The 24,963-nt window shown below is 45.7% G+C and overlaps 1 long non-coding RNA gene across 2 annotated transcripts in view; it reads left to right on the forward strand.

Moving 5' to 3' along the window:
• Positions 1-24,963, forward strand: part of LOC123385917 — an 83,949-nt gene that overhangs the window by 47,992 nt on the left and 10,994 nt on the right. Inside the window, exons 1-2 of one of the 2 annotated variants that reach the window (XR_006599189.1) lie at positions 18,128-18,726; positions 24,701-24,779. This is a non-coding gene — a long non-coding RNA (uncharacterized LOC123385917). Of the gene's footprint in view, positions 1-18,127; positions 18,727-24,700; positions 24,780-24,963 lie in introns of those variants that run through there. The other variant, XR_006599188.1, reaches the window with a different exon arrangement.

A 24,963-nucleotide genomic window follows, 5' to 3' on the forward strand; every position in this document is an offset into this window, starting at 1 on the left:
GAAGAATAGAGCTGGCATTGATTGAGATGGGGACAATGGGGAGCTAAGCAGCTAGACTTGGGGCGTGTGTGAAATGCCTGTTTAGACATCCAAGTTCCGATGTGAAAGGCTCATTTTCCTTATGCTTTTAAAGCCAACTCTTAAATATCTTTATTTCTACATCTAATGATTCTTGTAAAAAAATTGTGAATAACTTTCATTTACTCACTGATTTTCTAGTAACTCATGGGCAAAGATGAAAATTAGTCCCATTTACAAACTTAATGAATGATATTCCCTTAAACATCTTCAACCAACATGTATAGATTTAATATGTTTACTTTTCAGACACTTCAAATGTCTGGGAGGGTATACTTACAATATTAATTAGCAAAACCCTCTTAAGAATTTTAAATTACTCTTGTATCCAGTAAACATATAATTATAGTAAGTCAAGTTCTCTTAAACATGCCACAACTATTTATAAACTTAAAATTCCCTTAAAATTTTCAGCTAAAAATAAAAATGAAAAGTGTCAGATTCTTTTAAACATGATACACGCTTTATGGTTTTTTTCGTTTTGTTTTGTTTTGTTTTTTCAGTTGTTGAGGGGGGAAATGAGGCTTGCTTTCCATGCTTAACTGTCAAGACTGTTGTGGAGACAGCACAGGAAACAGAACTTGCACAATGTAAACAAGCTATGAGAAGTGAAGATGCTGTTTTCTTTCTGGGAGAAAACTAACCTCTGTGGAGGACACACTTGACTCAGGTCTTGAAGGGGAAGGAGGAGTTTTCTTGCTTTCTTTCCTTTTGCAAATGAAAACTGACTCTGGAAAAGTGCAGATAATTTAAGTGAGGTGTAAGTGTCAAATGAAGACCACCCAGTTCTTTCTCATCCACAGATAAAATTTTTTGAAAGTATTTTGACAAATGACTACTTAAAAAAAAGGTTTTTTTAAAAATGTTCCTTTATTTTTGAGAGAGAGAGAGAGAGAGAACAAGAACAAGGAGGGAAGGGGCGGGGGGGTGGGGGGAGACAGAGGATCCGAAGTGAGCTCTGTATTGGCAGCACAGAGCTCCATGTGTGGCTTAAGCCCACGAACCGTGAAATCATGACCTGAGCTGAAGTCAGACGCTTAACCAACTGAACCACCCAGGTGCCCCTAGAGATATCACATTGACCTCCTAACAAGGGGTCTCTTCTAACTGTGAAATTCCCAAGTCCTCAGGTCAGGGCAGGGGTCAGTGGGCGCTCTAGGCATGGAGGCGGGCACAGCCTATGATGCTCCGTGTATGCTGGACAATTGAATGAAATCCCAGCAAAGAGGTAGCCACTTACTTAGCCAAACCTGGAGCCAGCTTTTCTCCCACAGCCCCAAGGAAGGGTAGACAAAGAATAAGGGGGGGATGGCACTAGGGGCAGCAGTTAACACTGCACATGTCCAGAGAGGGGCTGTAGGATATGGATGCTTCGTGAAGCCCCCAGTGTGCTCACCTGCTTGATCTCGGGGTGGAAAAGCAGGGGTGTCCTTCCAAGGATCCCAGCTAGGTCTGGTAGGGGCACCTTGGGGGAGCTTCCCTCAGACAGCCTTGCTTCCCAGGAGTGGAGTGTCACTGTGCCCTGTGCAGTTTGTGCAGGGCTGGTTCATCTCAAAGTGTCTATCCCCAGCGTCTGCCAGGCCGTGGTTTCCTCTGAGCTGTCAGCTAGCAGCCTCTTCTCCTGGAAACAGGTGATGCCTTGCTACCACGTAGGATGTGGTGAAAGACCTCAACACCCCTGGGGCCATGAGGCCTGGAGGCAGGTCTGCATTGTACACTTCGTATCTGGCAGGTTAGTGACCTGGGAAGAGGTGTGGTGGACTCATTTCTGGCTCCTGGAGGCTGACTTGTGCCTCAGCCAACATTTTGCTGCTGGACAGAAGGGCCAACGGTCATGGATTTGATGATGGCAATTCCTTGGCATGACTGAGACTCCCTGAGGGTGACTGGCTTTTGGTTTCAGCCCCTATGGCCAGATTGTTGCCTGAGGTGAGGAGTCCTGCCTCTTCCTTCTCCAGGGCCTGGGGGTGCTTCCCCCCTGTCCCCCCGGGACCATGCCACTGCAGCTAGGCTGTATTCTAACTCACCACACATCTGCATCCACGGACTTAGGGAACCGTAGCTCATCAGGGCTCTGAGACTCTTCCCTCACCCTGTCTAATTTACCCTCATCACAGGAGGGGTTACAAATAAGGAAGCCAAGAGCTACAGGTGTCAATGAATGAGCTCTGAATTGTGCAGCAAATTCACTCTGCGGGTGTGAAGGTGATACCGGAATCCAGGTCTTCTGCATAACTGAGTTCTTTCCTCTGTACCATCCTGTGTCTCCACCAGCTAACTATCCACAAATCGCTACAGGGATCTGCTAGATGCCAAACACGGTGCTAGATGCTTGGGGGCTACAAATAGATGGATAGAGCAAAAAAGACCAGTTCACAGCGGTATGAGGGCATTCTGAGTGACAGCCCTGGGCCAGTGCTGAGAGTTCAGGTGCACAGGGGGAGACACGGCACACACCGAAGACAGAGACAGACACACAGAACGAGAGGGCAGGACAGAGGGAGCTTGCCCACTGTGCTGTGGTCATAGAGGGCCCTAGGAGAGTTCAGTTTGTCATTCAGTCAGGTAGCAAGGATGTGATGAGACAGGGGCTGGGCTGGGGTCAGGAAGAAAGGCATGTTCTCCTTGCGTTCATGGCCAAGCTGGGGAGACAGACGAACAAAGTGAGTGTGGTGAGTGGTCCTGTGGAGGGGAGCACGGAGTGCTGGGGGGGTCCTAGAGAGAGGTGACTGACCTGATGGTGGTGGTGGAGCAGATCAAGGCAGATCAAGGCAGTGCAGTGGTTATGCCAGGGGCAGGCAGACCTGGGGTAGAAGGGTCCCTGGGTAGGTTCCCAGGAGGGCTGGGGCAGAGAGCATTTGGAAGGGGCCCAGAGAGCAGTGGTGGGGGAAGGGGCCTGGGTACAGGAGTGTTGTCTTGTCCTGTAACAGGCTCTTTTCAAACCTGGCTGTTTTTCACCACCTCCTTTGAGTTCTTTAAAAATGCAGATTCTTTCCTTTTACTACTAAATTCTGATTTCTAGTAGGCAGTGGGGGTGTGGAGGGGTGCTCCAGATGTCCCATATTCAAATCTCAGGTTCACCCAGGCTCATTCACTGGCATTCAGGAACCATAGCTTCACTAAATCTCTTATAATTGGTGACAGTTCTTCTATCTGGGCATTTATAGAAGTTTTGCGATGAGGCTTGTTACTGGTGGCTGGTGCCTCTGTTTTTTCACATCAAGAGAGGATGTTTTTTTGAAGGGGACAAACCAGAACCAATAACATTGTCCCTCTGAGGTCTGAAACAAGGAGAACTGATCCCATCAGCCTGTTAACAACTGGAGGTAAGTCCTGGGGGGGGATCATTTCGTAATTTCAGATACTAAAAATGAATGGTGTTATGGAGTAACTGTTAACATATGCTGCAAGATGTTTATGATTCCCTGGGGCCAAATAAGTAAACATTCTTCCAGCTTAAGCTGCAGGAGATAGGCAATTTCACAAAGAGATGCTTCCTCCATTTATATGAGATGACTATGTGCAAAGCAGGAACTCTATGTGCTATGTGCAGCCTGCAAACCTAAAGCCTGTGGCAAGGGTGCTCATATCACATGTGTGTTTGTTGGACAGGTGGCTGGAGTCAGAAGCCTGAGGGAGGGAGCCAGGGTTACTACCCTATGACCTGGACTCCGGCTGGGGCACCATGCAGTCCCTCTTTCGAGTCAGGGGAAGGTCAATGTCTAGGTCTTTTACCTCCTTGAGAGCAGAAAGGAGTCAGAGATGGTTCTGGGAGATAGCCTTTAAGAGCACTGAACATTCTGGATACACCTGATTCCAGACTAAACTGGATTGGAAGGAGGCCTGTGCAGAATCATCTCAACTCAGAAATCAGGGGTGCCTGGGTGGCTCAGTGGGTTAAGCGTCCAACTTTAGCTCAGGCTATGATCTCATGGTCTGTGTGTTCAAGCCACACGTCAGGTCCCTGTGTTGACAGCTCAGAGTCTGGAGCCTGATTCAGATTCTGTGTCTCCCTCTCTCTGCCCCTTACGCGCTCATGCTCTGTCTCTCTCTGTCTCTGAAAAATGAATAAGTGTTTAAAAAAATTTTTTAAAAAGAAATAAAATGAGGCTGAGTGAGTGGATAGAAAGGCGCACTGTTATGGGTTGAAATGCATCCCACCCCCCAGAAAGATACACTGAAATCCTCACCCACAGGACCTCAGAATGTGACCTTATTTGGAAATAGAGTCTTTATAGAGGTAATCAAGTTGAAATAGAGGTCATTAGGGTAGGCCTAATCCAAAATGACTGGAGAAGACAGAACACACACACACACACACACACACACACACACACACACACGGAAAGCACTGTGTGAAGATGGAGATAGAAATCAGACCAGAACACCACCAGAAGGGGGCAGAGAGGGTGGAATAGCCCTTGAGGAACCAATTCTGCCGACAAACTTGATTTTGGACTTCTGGCCTTCAGAAAAGTGAGATAAGAAATTGTTGTTGTTAAAGCTGTCCAGTTTGTGGACCTTTGTCACAGCAGCCCTGGCAAATGAATACAGACCCTCTATATTATTATGAATTTAAGTTCCATGAGGACAGGGATTTTGTCCTGTTCACAGTGTATTTCCAGTGTCTGGCACAGAGTAGGTGCTCAACAAGTATTTGGCTGAATGAATGGGTCCTTTGGGGGACATAGGTTATTTGTCCAAGGGCACACAGACGATGGTGCAATAGCCATCATGTGCTGGGCACCTGCTACAGAAATGTGCTGGGTGTTCATGAAGGTCGTCTCTAGCCCACAGTACAACCTGAGAGGGAGGTCTTATTTTTCTGTTACAGATGTGGAAATTGAGGCTTAGGGAGATTAAGGAAATACTAAGGGTAACACAGCTAGGAAATGGTGGATTTGGGATTGTAGTTCAGGTCTATCTGACTTTGGAGTCAACCCTTGATCTCATTTTACTAGCCAGAGCAGTCAGCTGGGGCCAGAGTCACCTGGGGAGCAGGCCCCAATCAGCAGCTTGGGGTTAGGAATCTAGACCCTAGAGAAGGGCGTTGACAGAGCCCACTCATCAGGGCACACTCCCAGAGGAGTCACTCTGGAAAGAAACCTAACTTACCCAACTGGGCTGGGGGAGAAGGAACACTGGAGGACTATGCAGGAGCCCTTGCTCCCTCAGCACAGCAGCAACGGGCTCTGGGTCATCAAGGTGTGTGTGTGTGTGTGTGTGTGTGTGTGTGTGTGTGTGTGTGTGCGCGCTTGTGCATTATTATGAAGTTGCCTAAGGCTGATGGCTTGATGCAAGTGCATAGTCCCAGTGGACCTGCCCTGAACTCTGGGGAAAACGTGTGGAAAGAGATTATGTCACAAGATGGCTGCTTCATGGCTGGCAGGTGCAGATAAGTGGGCACATTTGAACTTCCAAACTGGCAGCTGTTTTCTATGCCATTTCCTGTGTGAGACTGACGTGGCACAGAAGGTCAAGAGGTACATTTTGGGGCCATTTTAAGGGCATGTTCTTTGGTGTCCCCTTCAGAGCCACCCTGGAAGGAAGCTCTTCTTTTCTGCCTTCTGTCTGGAAAGAAGGAATTCCTCAACCCAAATCTGAAGGCTTTTCCCACCTAATCTCAAAATGAAGGATAGAGGAGTAGTTCTTAGCCTATTCTCTGTAGAGACCCACGTTTGGTTGCCATACTCATTTTTTTCATCATCATATTGTTGGTACCTAACAAATGTGTGTGGCACAGAGCTCCTTCAATAGATGTTTATGGAATCAATAATATGAGAGGCACATTTGGGCTGGACCTGGCAGGACTGTTAATACCATGGAAAGAGCTCCAGGAGGATGACCTTGCCTCATTACAGGACAGAAGAGTAAGGGACACTTATGGATCCGTGGGCTTCCTGGTTGAGGAAATAGGCTTGTTGGAAATGGGGAACCTTGGGAGCTCTGTGACTGGGGACAGAGTTCTCTCTTGGTTTGCTCAGACTGCTGAGCCAGCTCTTGCTAAGCTCCAAAGTGGGGATGAGATGAATCTCTGAGGCTCCCCTGATTTACCACTCCTCAATATTGTAGTTACTATTATTGTTGTTGCTGTTATGGCCTGAGCTGTATCAACCAGCTGCACGTCTAGAACATTCTCAGGTATGTGATTTCCTAAAGAGTATGCTTAAAAGGTAGGTTCCTAGACTTTTCTACTGCAAATCTTAATTCAGCAAATCTGGGGAAGGACCCAAGGGATATGCCCCCAGGTGATTCTGGTGCAGCTGGTCAGAGGATCACACTTGGAGAAATGGATCCTCCCTAAATTTCCTCATCTGTGGAATGATGAAGTTAGATGAGCTCTCTGGTATTTTTCAGTTGGAATGGTTTAGAATTCTTTCCAGTGGCAAGAAATAAAAGTATAAGAAGCTTGCATTTGGGATGTTAAAGGTTTAACTCTGATGCCTGACTTTGACTGTCAGTGTGCTTCAGGAAGTTGTGCATTTCACTGGCCCAGACATTTACCTGGTTTCCAGGCACATAAGAGGCTCGCTGCCCCTAAAGCGGGAGGGAAGGTAATAGGCGAACAGGGAAGGATACAGTGCCTATAGTCTAGTTTAGTGTGCCTCCCTCTGCTGTCCCTATACATCAAAGGGATGCTAATGTAAGGGAATGTGCATATTTTTCAGACTCTAGCTCTCCAGGTGGGTGCTTTCTTTTATGTCATGAAATAACATGATAAGAGGAAACCCATGGCTTTGTATTGGCTTCCTGTGGTGGAAAGTCCCAGAGATGTGCAGTATCGTACTGTGTCCTCCCACAGCAGGACGTGAGATGAAGGAAGTATAGGATGTGAGGTGCTGGCCTTTTCTGGAAGGACATTTGAGACAGAAGGTAACTGAGGCACCTTGAGCCCTGTTCCCCACAAAAGCCTCTGTATCTCAGGGTGTGACCACAGGCTGGATGCTACCAGAAAGAGCAGGCCTATTGGTGCTTTGGTTACCTGTCACAAAGAAGTGCTGAGATGGTGTAGACTGTCTGTGAATAACAGCTATCACCAGTCACCCTGGGGCTGACATCTGTGGAACAAGCCTCAAACTTACTCTGGCTAGGGTAACAAGCTTGACTGTGCTCTGTGAGGGTTTTCAAACCAACAGAGCCACGTATGGACACGGGGACTGTCAGAGGCTCTGTGCAGAGTGTATGGTGTATGTGTGTGTGTGTGTGTGTGTGTGTGTGTGTGTGTGTGTGGTGTGGTGTGTGTATATAGTATGTATGTGTGATATGTGTGTGTGATGGGTGTGATGTGTGTGGTATGTATGTGTGAGGTGTGTATGTGAGGGTGAGTATGTGGGGTGCATGTGATGTGTGTATGTGTGGGGTGTGTGTGTGTGGTGTGTTGGGGGTATGTGTGTGGTGTGTTGGAGGGTGAGTATTGGGGTGTATGCATGTTGGGGGTGCATGTGATATGGGGTGTGTGTGTGTGTGTGTGTGTGTGTGTGTGTGTGTAGGAGTTGTATTTGGTGTGTTGGGTAGGGAAGGAGTTCTAACTCTGGGTCTTGGAACTTAGGAGCGTCTTCGGCACCTCACTGGTGCCATATTTTTGTAGTAGGACAAATCCCTTATCATTACCTATAATGTCATCGTAGTATCAGAATTTGCCCTCTTGTCCTCGTTTCCAGCATAATTTCCCACTGCCTTGCTATAGCACTGCCCTCATTTGTAGTATTGGGGTGGGGGCATGCTTAAGACCTTACTTGAGTAATTTCTCTTTGCTCAGAGTCCTGGAAGGACCACAGCCACCCCATTCCTGTCCCAGAACTCAAGAGCCTTTATACCTGTCATTATTGCCAAAGGCAATCTCTGATATTTATGGAGAATAGAAGGCAGTGTGTGACAGCACTGGGCTTTCTAGCTGTTTGTGCACCCACCATTCTTCCTTGGAAAATACTAATACTGATACTTATACCAATATGGGTACCAATAGGAATATGAATAACAACATGAATACAACTTCTAATATAAATACAAATGCTAATATGAATGACAATAGCAGCAGGCATAAGAAGAATGATACTAACACTATTACTAATACCAATACTAACAAACACCAGCATTTCCATTTGTTCCTCAGGGCTCTCCAATGCTTAGATGAGCCAATGTTTGCAAAAGCACCTAATATTTGTGTGTCCTCAACATCTCAGGGGACTTCTTCTTTGATGAGTACCTACCTTTTTCTTCCTGGTAGGGGAAGTGAGTTCTTAAGGGAAGGAACAGAGCTTTGGAGGTAGAAAGAGCAGGAGAAAACAGCAACATGGCCCTGAAAAGTGGATCCTCATATTCTGGCTCATGTGTGGTGGAGAAGAAATCCCCTCCATGTCCACACAGGCTGGGGCAGCCTCAGAGCCACCTCCAACTGCCTGGAGGGGGTGGAGGGTTGCGCGAGGTGGGGAGCTGGAGGGGGGACCCTCCCTGGGTCCCCCATCTCAGGAGAAAGACTGCCCAGCACTGGGATCAGGAGCCTGCCCCTGGTAGGGGACACAACTTCTGGGACCCCTTTCAGCCTCAGGCCCTTGAACCGTGTCTGCTCCTGGCAGAAGATGCCTTCCAGACCAGGTTCTGCCCACTTGTTGGAAGAAAACAACCTGCACGCAGCCAAACCCACCCCTGAGGGTGCCACAGGGGAGCCGTGGGGAGTGCGATGGGAGGATGTGCTGTGGAGTTTGTCTTGTGATAGAATCAGCCATGGACTGTTAAGCCCAGTCTGGAGTGTGGGTTTCCTGCTTCACGTGACGATGGAGGTTTATAGCTCTGGCAGCTTAGCATCTGTGGCTGCTGCTTGACAGTCGCAACCAGGCTTTGACAAGAGGCTGTCGTCGGGATGCCAGGCCCAACTCCCTCTCCCCAGGGCAGCATGCTCCACTGCTGGTAGGTCTTGTCTGGCTGGGCCCAGGCTCCTTGCTGCTGACCGGGGGAGTAGGTGCTGCCGGGCAGGGTGGTTGGTTGCCAGAGACCAGGGGTACACCACTGGCCTCCCTGCTCCCCTGTGCTCTATCTCCACTACCAAAGCTGGAGGGGCTCCAATATCAACAACCCCCAAGTCTGAGGTTCTGCTGTAGTCACTTAAGGTACCTGCTCTTGCCTTTACAATTCCTCGCCTGTAAATCAGAGCCAATACACCTGCTCGTCTTCTTCACTGAGTGATGCTGAGGAGTCCAGAAGGTGGCTATGAGCACACACGTAAACAGGAAAGTGTCTCAGAAGATGATAGCTCTTACTCTTAGGATTATTATTCTCTAAGAGATGTTTCTATTCAGCAGACCTGCCCTTTCACTTGGGCTGACTCTCTCCCATCAGCAATGCCTCTAAAAATACCACTTCTCCAGGGTGGGGAGCTGAGGCAAGGCTCCACTTGTTTCTACCTGGAGCTGAGAATTCATAGGACAGGAGCTGAGTTATATTTAGAGTGTCCTGGGGATTTTCTGGACCCTCTTTCAAGCACAGGCATGCATGGGGATCTCAGAGCAGAGAGTAGAAAGGGGATCCTTAGGGAACAGTGATGAGATGGAAGCCTGAAGCAGAGGTAAATGGGGTGACCTTGCCCAGTGGCTGGGGAGAGGCCATGGGAGACATCAGTCGTGAAGGCCTGGGTTTCACCTGGAGAGGGAGGCGTTTTGGGACATTTTAGGGACAGAAGAGGGTCCTTGAAGGCAGTCTGGGAAAGCAAAATGGTGGCCAGCAGAGGGCCAGTTCCTTGTCTGCCTGGACTCTGTCCATGTCCGTGTGCCAGTGAAGATGGAAATTGGGGACTGAGTGTGGAGGGATGCCTTAGTCCTGCTCTCCAGGGGCTGTTACATGGCTGGCTGTCGAGGGGATGGGTAGATATATTGGGGAGCATGGTCTGGTCACTTCTGTCTCTCTCCTGAGCATCTCTGAATGAAGGTATAGCCCCTTTGAGTTGGCCTCTCTGTGTGTCTAACTACACCACTCAGGGTAATGCTTCCTTCACTTTGTGGGTAGACTCTTAAAGAAGTTGTATATTTTCTCCACCCAACAAAAGTGGGATACACAACAATTCTGCAGGTTTCCTCATAAGCTCACAGAGTGGAGGTGCTTCTCTGAAAATCCCTGCTAGAAAATCCTTTGAGCTTCTCTTGTCCAGGAGATTGGCTAAATCTCCCCCATCATGTTAGAATCTGCTTCCCAAGGGGCCCCTTCATACATGATGGAGTGGAAGGTAAGTCCCGACGGTGCAGAGTCTGCATGGTTATGGGGTAGAGCCTGAAATCAGCCTGTAGACCCTAAAGAAACTTTCTCACTTAACCCTCTACGAGACTCCCCTCTTAACTTTCAAAACCCTACGTGCACACAAAAATGTGTTCTCAGCTAGCCAAAGTCTGAGTCTCTAGTGATATAGCAAAGCCAGTAAAAGAGTTCTTCTGTCACATTGCTTTAAGGCAGGCCTTTTAACAATTAACAAAGAATAAATCAGTGAACTACAGCTCCTGGCTCTCCATCCCCGTGGACATCAACATTTGTTCAGAGAAGAGGGACTAGAAAATCTTTTGTTTAGATTTCGCAAAACATAATAAATGCTGATATTTCAAAGACAGTTTCCTCTTTTTAAGTGCTCTCACATCCATTATCTTTCTGTCTTTTCATGACCACTCTTGGCTCTGTTTTATGGTTGAGGAAAGAAAGATGAGGGGTTTAAACTGGTTGTCCAGGTCAGAGGGTTGCTAAGTGAGAAAAGCAAAGGTCAAATTCAGAACTCTACCTCCATGGCCATCCACCATGTTGCCTTTAGGTCGTTCAGGTTGAGATATGGTGTGTGGGGTCCTGTCAGCTTCAGAGCAGTAGAGAAGGCACACTCTGCTGGGAGCCATCAGGTCTATCTCCACCTACCGGGGCCTCCCAGGGCTGAGCAGCACATATACTGAACCATCCAGGAATACAAGTGGTCTTTGCTTTGAAGACACCCTGCAGTCCTTAAGCCCACGGTGCAGAGTGGGCTTCTGGAGGATGTAACTCTCTAGGAAAAACATGGAGGCTGAATGCCAGTAACCTGGTTTCAAGAAAGTCATAGTGTTGACCAATAGCAGATCATAAAAGCAAAGCTGTAAAAATCATTAGCTATGTCATTATGCAAAATCCTGAATCCACATTCCAAATCCTAGACTGGGCATTCATGTACTTCCAGTATTGAATCTATGAAGGTCCCAGCGCCCTCAAGGGTGTTTACGAGACCATAATATAACAACTTATCTTCCTGGCCTCACTGTTTCACCACATCCCCCACCTGCACTGACTTACCATTTTGTTAAAGATTTGTTTCATGCTTTCTTGTGTTATGGTTAATCAATTATTGCTCATTTTTCTCTCAGACTCTTTGCTCTTTGACAGCAGTCAGGATCCTGCTCAACATTATTGGCATCCCTCTAGTGCCTAAAACAGTTGCTCGTAAGTAGAAGGTGTAAGATACATTTGCTTGATCAAATGCGATTGAAGGCTGGGGCCTCCAATGCTTGGGCTAAGTTTGAATGTAATGTTTTCATTGCAGTATTTCTCTGCAGTAAAACATTGGTTTGCAAATGACTCCTCAAAAACGAACTGAGATATATAACAAGAGCCCTTACATGCTTTTATTTTTAACTCACTTCCAATCTAGAGAATGTATTTAAAGAGGTAATATGAAATACAAACAGATACTTCTGCATAGGCTCATCACAGTATTATTTGTAGTGAGGAATTGGAAATGATCCACACGTCTAACATTTCTGAAGGGATTACACCAAATGACGATTTATCCATTTGATAAACTATTAGACAGCGGTTTAAATGATGTTTATTAAGGCTTTAATGACCTGGGGAAATGGTTGGGTTATATTAGATGAAAAAAATTCAAAACTACATATGAAGTTTAATATATTATTTCACTTTGAAAACTGGGCATGGAAAATTTCAAGAAAAAATGAAAAATTTCAAAGTAATTTCTTTAAGTGGAGAAATTTTATTTTTTTTATTTATTTTTTTTCAACGTTTATTTATTTTTGGGACAGAGAGAGACAGAGCATGAACGGGGGAGGGGCAGAGAGAGAGGGAGACACAGAATCGGAAACAGGCTCCAGGCTCTGAGCCATCAGCCCAGAGCCTGATGCGGGGCTCGAACTCACGGACCGCGAGATCGTGACCCGGCTGAAGTCGGACGCTTAACCGACTGCGCCACCCAGGCGCCCCTAAGTGGAGAAATTTTAAGTGATTATTGCTGCTATAGACAGAATGTTTGTGCACCCTATCCCACCAATTTCATATATTGGAACCTAATCCTCAGTGTGATGGATATGAGGCATTTGGGAGGTACTCAAGTCATGAGGGCAAAGCTCTTATGAATGGAATTCGTGCCTTATAAAAGGGACCCCAGAAAGATCCTTTGCTACTTTGATCACGTGAGGAGACAGCAAAAAGATAGTCATCTAGGAACCAGGAAGCAGGCCCTCAGCAGACACTGAGTCTGTGGGTGCCTTGATCTTGGACTTCTCAGTCTCTAGAACTGTGAGAAATACATTTCTGTTGTTTATAAGCTATTTTTGTTATAGCAGCAGGAATGGACTAAGATAGTTATTTCGTTTATTATATACTACTTCTGTATATATGGGCTTTTAAAACCAAAACAAAAATAACCCTCCCCAAACCAACACATTAATAAGTGATGAAAGCCACCATTCAAGAAAGCCAACAAAGCAACATATATCCAACAATGTATTACCAATTATTATGGAAAACACAAGCGAATCAAAAAGAAAAATGGGCAAAAGTGTATGAATAGACAATTCACAGGAGAGGAATTTACCTGCCTAATAAACACCTGCAGATGTTCTCAACCTCACTGGTTGGGGCAATGCCAATTAAAAGAACAAGGTGATCACCAATTTTTCACTTAATAATTGACAAAAACTAAAAAGCGTTCTGGTGAATTATCTACTTCTTTCAACTTTCTTTTATAGTAATGATGAGCAACACTATCCCGGGGAAGGTATAATTATCATCTAATAAACATATACACCTCTCTATAAATATAGAAGTATAAATGAGTAGGTTCTCATCTGTGGGAGGTATCAAATAGGGAAATTAGCCAAAATCAAAGGAATTTTATGTCATGAAGTTAACTTACATGTCTGTAAGTTAGAAACTCTGAATGAATACTGTGTGTGTGACTTCCTTTCTTTGAAAATGGACAGCTCATTTCTGGGTTCCCCAGAAAGCAGACTCTGAGAGCTCAGCATGTGGGATGTTTACCAGGGATGTCCTTGGTAAGGGAGTTGATTCGGCAGAGTACGTAGTTTGGCTGTGATGGAGTCTCAAGAGAAGCTGCGACAGTGGCCCTGCGGGCAGTTCTAAAGATGGATGATCCTTCAGAACAGTCCTGAGTTGAGACAGGAGAGCTGGGTATTTCTATCTCTGTATCAATCATAAATGCCAGATGACCTTGCGGAAGTGACTCTTCATTCAGCTGAGGCAGTTCCCGAGCTGCTGACCATGGAGTGTTGTCCTCCACAGCCGAGGGAAGTCCTTCATTCCTTTCTCTTTTTTTGGAGGGGGTGGGTAAACCAATTTTATTATCTATCACTATGTTACACAAATTTCTGAAAATAATGGATTTGCAGAGAAGAAACAAAGGAATAGTAAATAGGAAGGCAACCGAAACGAATTTGAATTATTTTCTATGATATTAGGATGAAAACCATTTCAAAGCACACATTTCTGGCTTCAGAGTAGGTTTTGTTCATTGGCCAAAGCATGCCTTAAAATCAAGGTAGTAAACATCTTGTCTGTTCTACTAGCTCTTGACAAAACCTTTGAGGTCTCTGAGAAAAGCTTTGTTCTCCTGGTGACCCAGGGCCATGCTGAGCTCATCTGAAAAAGTGTCCTCCACCCCTTGGTCCACAAGGAAATCCGTTAGGCGATCATACAAAGCCCAGTCCAGAGAATCTGTGTTGAGTATTTAATACATGTTCTTCCATTCCAATTCTCCAATGGACTGAAACCTCACTTCCCCGATGGAGAAAATGTCACTCTTGTTCTCTTCGTCTTGTCCAACCTCATCCTCCAAATAGTGACAATCCAACACAAGGGCCTTCTCGCCATCATCTTTATAACTTCAACCACGGAACTGGGAGCAGATGTCAATTCCAGATTCTATTCTCATCTGGGGGCTTATCACAGTGTCCACCACCAAATGAATACTTGAATGGCTTTTTAGAAAAAGAAAGTTTTTTTTTCAAGCAAATTTAGGTTCACAGTAAAATTAAGAGGAAGTTACAGAGATTTCTCATGTCCTCCCCACCCACCCCCCACATGTATAGCCTCCCCCACCGTCACCATCCCCCACCAGAGTGATACTTTTGTTGCAACTGATGAACCTACGCTGACACATCATCATCATCATCCAAGGACACTTTCCCAAGGTTGCAGAGCTAGAGAGTGATAGAATTTGGGATTTAAATCCACTCAGTTTGGCTCCAGAGTTCATTCACTACTAAGCATATCTTCTCCACCATGTCAGTGAAGTGTCTTCTACAGTAACAGTGCTCCTGGGGGCTCCATCAGGGACGGCAACATCCGGGGTGGGATAGAAGTGCTGGGACAGTCACTCAGAATCCAGGAGCTCCGCACAGGTCACAGCTGGGGAAAGGAGGTGCTAAGGGCTATATTCCCTGACCTGTGATTGTGTCTAAAATGCTACAGTTTGGCTATGGTTTCATGATGGGCAAATTCCTCATTAAAACACACTGCGCGTGCATGCGTGTGTGTGTGTGTGTGTGTGTGTGTGTGTGTGTGTGTGTGTGTGTGATTCACAGGGAAAGGAGATCATGGGGCTGAAAAAACCATGTATCCCACTGTTTCTTAAACTGTAATGTGCACGTGTATCATCTGGAGTGGGACCTGAGAACATGCATTTCCCCCAGCTCTCTGGGGATGCCAACGCTAGATCCACCACTTTGAGAAGCAAGGAAGTAGAGCACCAAAGTGTCCAAAGTCTTGATGAAAAACACTGAGACCCTTTTCCCAACCAAATCTTAATGTGAAGATTCAGTAAATAAAACAAGTGGAAGGGTAGCCATCTTGGTTGAAGTGAAGGGAGTGCCTGGGAGCCCATCCAGGGCTTTGTCTCTCTCCTCCAAACTCATGGAACCTCAAGGCAACCCCAGGCAGCTCTGAAGACGTCCGGTGATCTGGAGTCTCTTCCTGTCTTCCACTAGCTTCTTCCCTGTCCAATACCAGTCACCTGTTGCTACCTGACCCTTGAAATGTGGACAAAGTGACTGAGGGATGGAATTATTAATCTAATTTAAATGAATCTAATTTAACTCAAAAGTTTCAGCGGTATAAAATATTATTCTGTTAAACATAACATTGTTGTTATAGTAGGATGTTTTATTCTATCTTTTAAGAACTTACTGAAATTCGTTTCTATCACGATGTACTGTGATCTAGGTATATCGCTTTAAATATCCAGATTTATTGGAATTTTGAAATGAGAGACTTTTTCTGATTGCTTCATCCCACTCTGTGTGATACTTTCTGGCAATATTTGAACTCCGTTTTCTGAAGGAGACTCTAAGAAAGGTGTTGTGGATGAAATTGTTAAGACTGTTCAGTATACACATAGAAATGCTATGAATCACCCCCAGTTTACAGAGCTGTTGGAAAAAAAAAAGAAGACAATGGATGTAATGAATTCAATGCTCTTTGCCATTACTGATTGTTTGAATTGTGGGAAAATTTTACAAAGATTTACTGCACTAGTAAGTTCATTTTTCCCCCTTGAAACAAAAGAAATAGTTGCGAAGTGGTCAATAAACAAAGACAAAATGGCAGTGTAATTTGTTTTCTCGCTGATATTACACTGCAAAAGGACAAGGTAAATTTGAAGTTCCAAGTAAAGAAAAAGCTTATTTGTGACCTAGCAAGATAGGCACAAGAACCTGTATTGAAACTGAAACTTTTTATAATCCAAATCAATGAGAACAATTTTATTAATTTTTTTTCTAATGTGAATCAATTGCAGAAGATTTCAGTCATAATCAACAGTGTTATACAGTTTGGCTGAAAATATTGCAAGAAGAACTTGAAGAACACTTTGCTGCTTTTGATAAATTTAGAGTTGCTTTTCAGTTTATGTAATATCCTTTTGAATTTGTGTCAATACGACTGAGCCAACCCAAGAAGTACTGAGTTTACCTAACTTGGACAAAAATCGTTTTGAAAGTGGTCATGCTTTTGCTCAGAAGTCAAATCATTCCTTCTAAAAATTGAACTCTCTTGGTCGATATGGATACAAATATTAACAGAAAATTATTTTTGATATTGAACTGAATTATTGGGAATCTTTAAGTATGTTTGGAACACCTTGGTTGTGTGAATCTAATTTTTTAATGGTGAGTTTTATGACATCTAAATACAAATCTAGTAATTCTGAAGAAAATTTGTTGTTCAGAGATGTGCTAGAGGTAAAAATACGCACTGGATTTTGGAGACAGTATGAAAAAAGAATGCAAAATATCTTATTAGTTTCTTGTGTTGATTACATGTTGGAATAATATTTTGGAAACATTGAGGTAAATAAAATATATTATTAAGAATAATTTCTCCTGTTTCTTTTTACCTTTTTAATATGGCTACTAGACAACTTAAAATCATGTATGCGGCTCTCATTATCCATTCTTTTATACCTCTATGATCTTTATGTATAAGCTTCTCCATCAAAACAAGGATCATTGTTGTCCTTTTTTTTTCCCCCACTGCTGAATCCTTGGCATGTGCTTGGCCCATGGTAGACAAGAAATGTTTGCTAAATGAATATCAAATTGGGGTATCTAAAATTTTTTTTTAATTACATAGGTTGTCTGTCATAAATCTCTTTGCACAAGCTGATGTGGGTGTCTATATATATTTTATGTATTACCTTAGAGTAAATTCCAACTTCATTGTATAAAAAGGCATGGACCATTTTACAACTTGTTAAACATTGCCAAGTTAATCTCAGAAAAGATTGAACCAATTTACAACACCGTCAACATTGTAAATTGGTTCAGGATGTCAGTCTCCCAGTGCCAACTTTTAAAGGGTTGTAGAATGATTAGCAATGTGGCATCAGGCAAGTTACTTAACTTTCTGAAACTTGATTTCTTCAAACAGTAAAATGGAGAGAAAAATATAAAGTTGAAAAATAAGTCAGCAAATGATGACACAAATACTTGCCTCGTGTAAAGTAGCTTTTAATTTTTTTTTAATTTGAGAGAGAGAGAGCACACGCAAGTGGGGAAGGGGCAGAGAGAGAGAGGGAGAGAGAGAATCTGAAGCAGGCTCTATGCTCAGCCCAGAGCCTGATGTGGGGCTTGATCAAATGACCCTGGGATCATGACCTCAGCCGAAATCAAGAGTCGAGTGCTCAACCGACTGAGCCACCCAGACGCCCCTGGAGTGGCTTTTAAATGTATGATTCTGGCTTAAAAAATCGAGGTATCAGTGTTTTCTTGCAATAGTAACAGTATGATTGGTGGTCTGTGCTGGGGGTGTACATTGTGGGGGGTGGGCAAGAGGTGGCTACTTTGGGGATGAGGCCAAAGAAATCGGTCACCGAATGGGACCTTTGAAAGCTGCTAGACTCAGACACTTTTGGGAAAAGGAAATAGCTTCTTAACGTTTGCACTCTGGATTCTCCAGCTACAAAGATTTATTTAAAATAATTGTGGGAGCTGATATCTTATATATGCCTAAGAACTCAATCCGTCTCATTTTATTTAAAAAAAATTTTTTTTTCATTTATTTTTGGGAGAGAGAGAGACAGAGCATGAATGGGGGAGGGGCAGAGAGAGAGGGAGGCACAGAATCGGAAACAGGCTCCAGGCTCTGAGCCATCAGCCCAGAGCCTGACGCGGGGCTCGAACTCACCGACTGCGAGATCGTGACCTGGCTGAAGTCGGACGCTTAACCGACTGCGCCACCCAGGCGCCCCTCATTTTATATTTTATATCAGAATGAATATTTTCTATTTCCTAGCCAACAACAAAAAAAGTTCTGAATAAAAATCCCCTTGGGTGATGATTTGAAAATTCCTCGGTGGGTTGGGGATCTATAAGTGGTTTAAAGGAACACTAAGAAAAGAGCTGTCAGCTTCTCCATATTCAAATATTCTTTCTCAGAATCAAAAGTTCTTAGACCTGCACCATCCGGTATGGGAGCCACCAGCTGTATATGGTGTCTGTTGAGCACTTGAAACGTGCCTCATCTAAAGACCTAGTGTGGCAAAAATATAAATTATCTCATCAATAATGTTGAAGTACGATTCCAGGTTGATATGGTAATAATTTAGATGCACCCGGGTTAAACAAAACATATTATTATAATTAATGTTACTTGTTTCTTTCTCCTTTCAAATGTGACTACTAGAAAATGGAAATTACATATGTGGCTCACATTGTGTTTCCTTTGGACAGTGCTGGTTCAGACCCCTGCGTCTGCCTACAGCACCCCCTGTGACCGCCTGTAACCACTTAGATACTTTGGAATATGCACTGACAGCCCATATTAGCTCTGAGCTGGAGTTCACAGCCTGGAAACAAAGCAGTGAAATGTTCTTCGGCAGGACCTGTGCAAGCTGCTAAGGTAAAAGGCTGTTGGTGGAACTCAGGCCAAAACTTCACCTCAGTTAACACCAGTAAAATTCCAGAATTCCCCCTTACATTTTGGTGAAAATGGACCATTAATGAGGCCAAAAGTCTGACCCTGGTAGTTGACAAAATACTTTTTTTCTCTTATGTGTTTTTAGGTTCAGAAAGACAAAGAGAAAATGAACTAATAGTACAGTCCTTTTATAAAGAGGTAAAATAAAACTATTGAGATTAGAAATGATGTCAGTGTGGATCCTCTGGGTAGCAGATACCGGGTGATGAGCTTGGGCAGGCAGTGGGTTTACTGGGAGAAATGTCTATGAGGGAGGAGAGGGTGTTCTCAGGAGATGATGAGGGAGCCTTCATACTGTAATGCAGGTCTGGCACTGTGAGAGGAAAGAGGGAAGGAAGAATGAGGTAGATTTTCAGTCTGCCATCTTTTTTTTTTTTTAATTTTTGTTTTTGAAAGAGAGAGAGAGAGAGAGAACATGAGTGGGGGAGGAACAGAGAGTGAGGGATACACAGAATCTGAAGCAGGCCCCAGGCTCTGAGCTGTCAGCACAGAGCCCGACGCGGGGCTCGAACTCACAAACTGTGAGATCATGACCTGAGCCGAAGTCTGTCGCTCAACCGACTGAGCCGCCCGGGTGCCCCCAGTATGCAGTCCATTTCTGACAGGGGCTCGGGCAGTCCAGCAGTAGTCCCAGAGCTCAAAAGCTGCCTTTGGAGGCGGCGTGAGGCAAGCAGGATGGGCCTGCCCTGAATCCCACGCCATGCTCAGCCAATGGCTGCGAGCAGCTGGGAGAAGGGTGGCCTTGACACTTCCAGGTCCACAGGACATTCACAGGGGCCATCAGGAACTCTGCTCCCCTTGGCAGGTCATCTTGAAGGAGAGCTGAGTAGTGGTGCACAGCCACACCGCTACAGAGATATTGATCTCTGATATCAGTTCTTGTGCTGATTTGAAGTTAAATTTACAAGCCCAGATGTTCTTGAACTTTTCTCTATACTTCGTGTTTCAGTGAAACAGGTTAGATTCCTTTAGAAATGGGGCCCTTCTACATACTGATGGCCTGGGTCGGGACTGGAGTCAAGACACCAGATTGTTAGTCTTGGTTCTGCCATGCATGTGATACTTTACTGCCCAGAACCTCAGTTTCCCCATCTGTGACACTGTTGCCAATTATAATATCTACTTTGTGGGGTTGTTGTGATTATTTAAAAAGATGGTATGTGATAGAGCTTTCCACAGAGGTAAGACTTTGATCACTTCATTCAGATACTGACGGTCCCACCTGCTGGAAATCGGGTCATAAATACTAGAGGTTTCTAAGTGCAAGTCATGTCATGTTGAATTTTTCAGCTATTGGCAAAATGTGGCTTGCAAATAAATGATTTCCACCTATGAAACCTTAGTTGGAACTCATTCTAGTTGATCCCAGTTGTACACTGTTCTGGGGTTTATTTTGGTTCTTACAGTTCTTTCATCTTAGAACACTTCCCCCAGATACTCCCAAGGAGGGATCCCTTCCTCCACTCCAGCCTCTGCTCCAACATCACCTCCCAGGCCTGCCCCCATCCTCTTACCCAAAATAACATCACCTCTTGCCTTTTTGTTGCTTTGTCTTCCTTTGTATTGCATGTTAACCCCTGTTACAATGTTTATAATGTTACAGTGTTTAACTATCACTATCTTGCCTTGTCTGCTGGAGTAGTAAGTTTTATGGGGGTCACGAACTTTGCTTCATTCACTAGTATATCTCCTGGAATCCTGCCTGGTGTAGAATAATTGAGTTTTTTCACTGGATGAAACTCTAATGTGGTTTCTAAAAGGAATGGAATAAGGAAGTTAGAACAATAATAATACTTTTCATGGTCTTCTTCAACTGTGAGGGAAAGAGGAAGAAGGAGGTTAATTTCAGAGAACAGATGACTGGCATCGTACCCTGGGTGGGGCCAACCTCCTCCTGAGTCAGACTTTCCAGCAGAATTGCTAGCAAGACGCAAATGGACAAGTTTGGCATTTATCTTTTCTTCTTATATTCAGTTTCTCTAGGGGAGGTGGGCAAGCTTTCTTTTTATTTTTCTCTTTCTTTCTTTCCTTTTTTTTTTTTTATTCCTGGAGATCAGATGGGCAGTGAGAACCCTATCTAGCCCACCAAACAGACACTGAGGCTTAGAGGATCAAGAATGGTTATATCTGTTTGGGCTCATCCCTGTAAGTCATGAGCACAGACACAAGCTGTAGTCCAAGAAGGGTAAATACTCACTCTGTTCGTATCAACCTAAGGGACATCACAGTGTGGCTGAGTCCAGGCAGGACTAGAGAGTCATCTCTATTACTTGGGTTTGCCCAGCCACAGAGGAGCTGGGAGTGAGGACGGCAGAATGGTTCGTCCTGAGAAGTGTTCAAGCTGAGGGTAGTGTCGGCCTGGGGTGTTGTGGAGGCGGTCCCTGGATTGAGTGTAGCTGGTACAGACCAGAGGAATTGTGTGGCCCCTTTTCATTTACTGGCTCCATGAATTTAAGTCTCCCCTGAACTCACAAACTGTTTACCCAGAAAAGGTCAGTAGACAGAAAAAGAGAAGTGAGGTCATTTAGCAGCCTGATGCAACAGAGTCTTATGAGGGCAACTTGCTCTTGGCTAAGCCAAGGAACAGTCTGTGGATCACCCGCCGTTGGCACGTTCCTGTGAGCGAAGCGTCATCCCTGGGAGAGGGGATGCTCAGCCCAGAGCACCAAGGACTCTGGGTTCCCCATAAGCCAGGAAAGCACAGAGACCCATCAGAGAGGATCAAAGGGAAAAGCCGAAGTCCAGCCAGCTCATCTCGCCTTGGGCAAGTGCTTCTTGCCCCTTTTCCTGGAGGAGAGCCAGCCTCCTTTCCCCCAAGGAGCGCTGGTGACATTCTCCTAACATCTTGGTTGACAAGAGAGAACAAGGCTGGAACAAACACCTGGGTTCTAGTCCTAGCTCCACCTTGAACTCACTTTGTGACCTTGGTCAAATTGCTTGACCTCTCAAAGTCAAGGCCTCAAATTCTTTCTTTTTTTTTAATAATTTTTAAAAATTCATTGATTTATTTTGAGAGAGACAGAGAGAGTGCCATCCGGGGAGGGGCAGAGGGAGAGAATCCCAAGCAGGCTCTGCAGAGTCAGCCCAGAGCCCAACGTGGGGCTTGAACTCATGAAACTGAGATCATGACCTGAGTGAAATCAAGAATCAGATGCCTAATAGACTGAGCCACCCAGGTGCCCCTTTGGGCCACAAATTCTTTCTCACAAAATAAAAAGATTGAGTTAAATGACCTGTAAGTCTTTGGCTCCCCCCTCCCAACTGCTCATGTTCTGTGAACATGTGATTGAGGGGACTCAAAGAAGGGGCTGGCTGATACTTCTCTGTTAGAGCTCTCTCTGAAAGGCAGTTTAGCATTTGGCACTGGGGGTGGGAAACAACACAGAGAAGCAGCCTTGGGATGTGACAGACCTGTGGGCTGCCAGTCCCGTCTCCGTCACAGGGTTCTGGGGTGTCTGTTTCCCATCCAGGAGTGGAGCTGCCTCGCAAGAGGGCAGAAGGCCCAGCGATGCAGCGAGCGCTGTCAGCTGGCTCCCCTGCCTCCTACCCCCCCCCCCCCCCCCGGCTGACCTGGGAGTGGTGAGTCACGCTTTGTCACCACCAGTGCCTGGCAGCAGGCCCCGCACAACTTCTTGAGCTTGTCAACACCTAGGATAGAATAAATCATCAGAGGCCCATTTTAGCCAAGAGTGAAAAATGAAGTCACCAGAAGACGCCAATTAGGGATGCAGAGGGGAGGGGAGGGCTTGTGGAAGGACAGGGCTGACTTCCTGGGGAGCCGATCCTGGGAAGGCCTCAGGCCCTGGATTTGCTGTCTGCAGCTTCCCAGCATCCCGGAGAGGGCTCTAGCAGGAGGCCCTCCCCTGGAAGCAGGGACCCAGACGCTCCTGCCCTTTTGCACTTTCAAAATCACATCCACCAGCAGAGACATCGTAGCTCCTATCTTGCTCTGGGAAGTAGGTCCTGCTTGCTATCCTGAATAATAAAATCACAGGGAGTTAGGAGGGAGATGCTGAATTCTCGAATCCGGTAACTTTCCAGGCTTTTGTTCTGTTTTATTTTAGGAGCTGAAGGAAGAGGGAGGGGAGGATGCGCAGCCTGTATGCTCAGCCCTCCTCCCCCTTTCTCCCCAGCTCTGGCCTGGACTAATTCATCTCAAAGGCTTTTCCACTTCTACCATGCTATAGTTCATTGCTGGGTCTGAAAATAACACATCCTAGCAAAGCCGAGCATGTGGACAAATTGCTGGTATTTTAAAGATGAAATAGCACCATTGCAATAAAAAGAAAAAAAAAAAATCCCAGGTCTGTTACTTTTGTAAGCTGTGGGATCTCAGTCAGGTTGCTGGACCTCCTGCCTCTATATTCTCATCTGTAAAGTGGAGAAAATAATAGTACCTACCTCAGAAGGTCTTTGGGAGGATTAAACAAGATAAAAGCAGTCGGGGCTTAGCCTGCCAGTAACCCCAGCAATGGTGTGGTTCAGAGAAAACAAAAGCCTGCAGGACCCAAGTTTTGTAGGGAGACAGTAGGCGCTGGGGTGCTGGGTGCCCATTCTATTTCTCTCTTGGTCTCCTGTTCCTGGGCAGATCTCATAGGGACTAATGTTTCCTCTCTCTACTTGGCTGCCTCCTTACTTTCTCTCCTGGCTTTGTGTATGCCTCCTATCCAGAGCAAGATTGGCCCCAGAAAATGCACTAGGACCCAGAGAGGGAAGCACCAACTTGTTCATTCATTCATTCATTCATTCATCCATCCAGCAGAGACTCTGTACCCATCTATGCCTGGAACTGTGCCAGGCCTGGAGGATTCAGAGAACACGGGGACCTGGCTTTTTCCCTCCACCGCTATGGTCAAGTGCCATCCTTCTTGGGACCCAGGTTCCCCCTTGACTCTCACCCTTTTTCTTCCTCCCCCATCAATCAGGCTTGGGCCCTGGTCATTCTAATTTGAAAATGACTTTTATATCCTTGGGCCTCTTCCACTTGGGGGTGCTAGTTAAAACCCCAGGAGTAGGTAAGATTGTCAAAGGACAATAGATCCAGAGAAGAAAATTTACATCGGGATAAAATCTTAGGAAACATGCACATTTGGGGGTGAGGGGTACAGGAAAAAAAGGCCATGGAGGCCATGAAGGGGATAGGCACTGGTGGATGGGGATGCTGTGTAAAGGGTGGGGGCCCCATGGAGGCTGCTGAAAGAATGGGTAGCCTGGTGAGCGGCACACACACACAGCAGCCAGTATGTTTGCGACTCTAAGACAAGGGTATGGTCCACGCAGGCCATGAGCCTGAGGCCACAAAGTGGGCAGTGGGCAGGGGCCAGTGGCCAGCAGTTCTTAGCCTCAGGTGATTCTCAGGAGTCCTGGCTAGACAGCACCATCCGCCTGCAGACTCATGCCTTTACCCAGGTTCCAGTCCTGGCACTGAGGTGGGGCCCTGCCAAAAACAAGGCAGTTTCTAGTCTCAAAGTGTTAGAACAGGATAAGCGTTCAATTTCCTGCACTGGGCATTTGGTCAGGGCCAGTCTGCAGAGAGGGGGCTGGGCCCGTAGGTGGGGATCGGGTGGCCCCAGCTTGGCATAGAACTGGCAGAGCCTGGGAACTGGGCTGGGTCTGACGGTTCCCAGAGAAAGGTAAACATGAGGCAGTGGGTCTGAGGTCGAACTCATTAACTGGGCTATTGGTCTAGATTCGTGGGAAGATTCTGACCTCTGCCTTTAAGGTTACTGCAGGACAGCTGTGAGGAGGGTCTTCCCTTGTTCAGAGACCAGTGCACAGAGGCTGTAGCCCCACCGAACATTTCACTGTTGACAGTTGTCTGTATCTGTGATTCACCTGGCTCTCGCCACAGCCCTGTGCACTAGGAAAGAGAGGTCACATTTTCTCCATTTTGCAGGCGAGGACACCAGGTCTCAGCTGGCAAGGGAGCCTCACCCCAGGAAGCAGCTGTTGGCAAGGCGCGCTCTCCTGCTTGGGTGAGTTTTGTTTTGTTTTGTTTTATGGTGGGAGGAGGATAGTGGCCAAGGGTGGATAACAAGTCCAAATCCAGGCCCTGCCCCTTACTGACTTGTGTGATTTGGGGCAAGCTGCCTACTCTTCTCCGAACCTTCTCCTCTTCCTCATTTATAAAATGGGGTGGTACTACCTTCTCTCTTCCGG

Source organism: Felis catus, chromosome B3 (genome assembly GCF_018350175.1).
Source record: "Felis catus isolate Fca126 chromosome B3, F.catus_Fca126_mat1.0, whole genome shotgun sequence".
Lineage (NCBI taxonomy): Eukaryota > Metazoa > Chordata > Mammalia > Carnivora > Felidae > Felis > Felis catus.